At 52.1% G+C, this 2,822-nt stretch overlaps 1 non-coding gene across 1 annotated transcript; it reads left to right on the top strand.

The window, feature by feature from the left end:
* Positions 1–589: 589 nt before the first annotated feature.
* TRNASTOP-UCA lies at positions 590–662 on the top strand. The gene has a single exon. It is a non-coding gene; the product is annotated as a tRNA-Sec (tRNA).
* Positions 663–2,822: the final 2,160 nt, after the last annotated feature.

Genomic DNA, 2,822 nt, shown 5'->3' with positions numbered 1-2,822 from the left:
CCTGAGGTTCATTTAATGTTTGTAAAATGCTTGGAGAGCCCCACATAGATGCACTGCATAGAAATGCAAAGTACATTTTGACTTATTTAGTTGGCACCTTGGGCTGAGATTTTCAAAGCTGAGTCAAAAGGCCAGCTTCCATTAAAATGAATGGGATTTAGAGGGCTCCAAATCTTTTATGACAACTTTGTAACATGCCTATTTACCCCTTTTTGCAAATCTCAGCCATAGTTTGGAAGCTCAGCCAAAGAATGTGAGAGCTTCTGAACATAAGAGTATAAAAAGTGCCATGCTTGGTCAGCCCCGTGGTCCATCTAGCTCAGTATCCTGTCCTGAACAGTGGCAGAGATGGATGCTATAGAGATTTTTGAACTGGTTAGACCCATTTCATTGTCACTTCCTGCAACTTCATTGGTGTCAAAGGTCATGTGATGTAACTTCCTGATGTGATACCACTTCCTGTGAGGTCTTCGAATATGGCTTGCTGGCTCACTGGGTGATAAAAAGTTTGTGATCTGGCCCACATTCAAAAAGGTTGGACACCTCTTGTATAAACTGTTCAGGAAGGACAGAAAAGGGAAGAAGATATGACCATGTGGCCTAATGGATAAGGCATCTGACTTCAGATCAGAAGATTGAGGGTTCAAGTCCCTTCATGGCTGCTTTATTACTAGAATGGTTGTAAACTCCTTCAGCCTGGATATAAGGATGAATGTATTTAGAGTCTGAGCCCCCAAGGTCTGGAATAGACTGTCCCCTCCTGCTTCTACTTTGAACACCTTCAAGAGAAATTTCAATGTTTATCTTGCTGGGATCTTTTGACCCCAGCTGACTTCCTACCCCTGGGGCAGGGGGCTGGACTCTATGATCTTCCAAGGTCCCTTCCAGCCCTAATGTCGATGACTCTACAAACAACAGTCACAAATTTTTAGAGAGGAGGTTCAGGCTGGACATCAGGAGACATTACTTTACAGTTAGGGCTGCCAGGCTCTGGAATGGGCTCCCAAGTGAGGTGGTGCTCTCTCCTACTTTAGGGGTCTTCAAGAGGAGGCTGGACAGATATTTGGCTGGGGTGCTATGATCCCAGCACTCACTCCTGCCTGGGGCAGGGGGTTGGACCTGATGATCTGTTTAGGTCCCTTCCGACCCCAAGCACTATGATACTATAAGAGAAGGAGATGCTCTGTATATATGAGGAGATCACTCAGAACTCCAAAATAAAATTGGAGTCAGGTCTGTTGAAAGCCTCTGGGTTAGGGTCAGAAGGGAGAACAAGGGTGATATTTTTGTAAGTGTGTGCTATAGACCACCAGACCAGGAGAATGAGGTGGATGAGGCCATCTTCAAACATCTAGCAGAAGTTTCCCTGATCACAGGCCCTGGTTCTCCTCGGGGACTTCAGTCGTCCTGACATCAGCTGGGAGGGCAATACAGCAGTGTGCAGGCAATCCAGGCAGTTTTTGGAGAGTACTGGGGACAACTTCCTAGTGTAAGTGCTGGAGAGACCAGCAAGGACCCATGCTTTTCTTGACCTGCTGCTCACAAAACAGGGAAGAATTGGTGGGGAAGATAATAGTGGATGACATCTTGGGCAGCAGTGACCACAAAATTGAGGTCAGGATCCTGAGGGAAAGCAAAAAGGACATCAGCAGAGTAAGGACCCTGGGCTTCAGAAAAACAGACTTCAACTCACTCAGGGAATGCATGGCCAGGATCACCAGGGAGGCCAGTCTGAGGGGGAGAGGAGTCCAGGAAAGCTGGCCGTACTTTAAAAGAAACCTTACTGAGGGTACAGGAGCAAACCATCCCAATGCACAGGGAGATTAGCAAATATGGCAGAAGACCAGCTTGGCTTAGCAGGGAACGCTTCAGTGAGCTAACACAAAAAGGAAGCTTACAAGAAGTGGAAACTTGGACAAACAACTAGGGACGAGTATAAGAGTATTGCTTGGGCATGTAGGGATAAAGTCAGAGGGTGCGTCCAGACGAGTGTGCATGTGCCTCTTGCCCCGCCTCAGACCCCTTTGAGGTGGGGCAAGAGGCACATGTGGAAATGAAAAAAAGTTCCCTGGGCTGCAGATTTGCAGGGCAGGGAGAAAATTAGACCCCATGTGCCAGGCCAGGTCCTGCCGCTATAGGGCAGCATGAGCAGCCTAGGGCTGGCAGGACCTGGCCCGGCTCTATGCGGTCCTTGGGCTGCTCATGCTGCCGGGCCCAGCCTGGCACACAGGAACCACGCAAAGCCGAGCTGGGTCCTGCCAGCCTTGGGGCTGCTTGTGCTGCCTGGAGTGGCTGGGCAGCACAAGCAGCCTCAGGGCTGGCAGGACCCAGCTCAGCTCCGCACAGTTCCTGCGCACCAGGCTGGGTCCTGCCACTATAGAAAGGGCCTGGCTAGGCGGCAGAGCGGGCTCCAAGAGTGGCAGGATCCAGCTGGGCCTGGCCCACGGTGACCATGTGCCATGCCAAGTCTTGCTGCCATGGGCCCAGGCTGACGGGGTGGCAGAGGTGCCCCAGGACCCAGTGCCGGGTCTTGGCATTGTGGGCCCAGCCCAGCTGGGGAGCACCAGGGCCTGGCATGCAGGGACCATATGCCACGCCAGGTTTTAGTGCCATAGGCCCAGCCTGTCTGGGCGGCAGAGCAGACCCAAAGGTGGCAGGACCTGGCACGCAGTCCCCACGTGCCGTGCTGGGTCCTGCCACCACAAGACTGACCCAGCTGGATGGCAGAAGCCCCAGGGCTGGCAGGATGTGGCTGGGCTTGGCGCATGGTCCCCCTGCTGCTGCTGTGATAGGTCAGTTATGGGTCCTGGGCAGGGGGCTGG

This window comes from Gavialis gangeticus, unplaced genomic scaffold (genome assembly GCF_001723915.1).
Source record: "Gavialis gangeticus isolate Ggan-Ray unplaced genomic scaffold, GavGan_comp1, whole genome shotgun sequence".
Classification (NCBI taxonomy): Eukaryota; Metazoa; Chordata; order Crocodylia; family Gavialidae; genus Gavialis; species Gavialis gangeticus.
The sequence above is the reverse complement of the archived record's forward strand: the minus strand, read 5'-3'. Positions and strand labels throughout refer to the sequence as shown.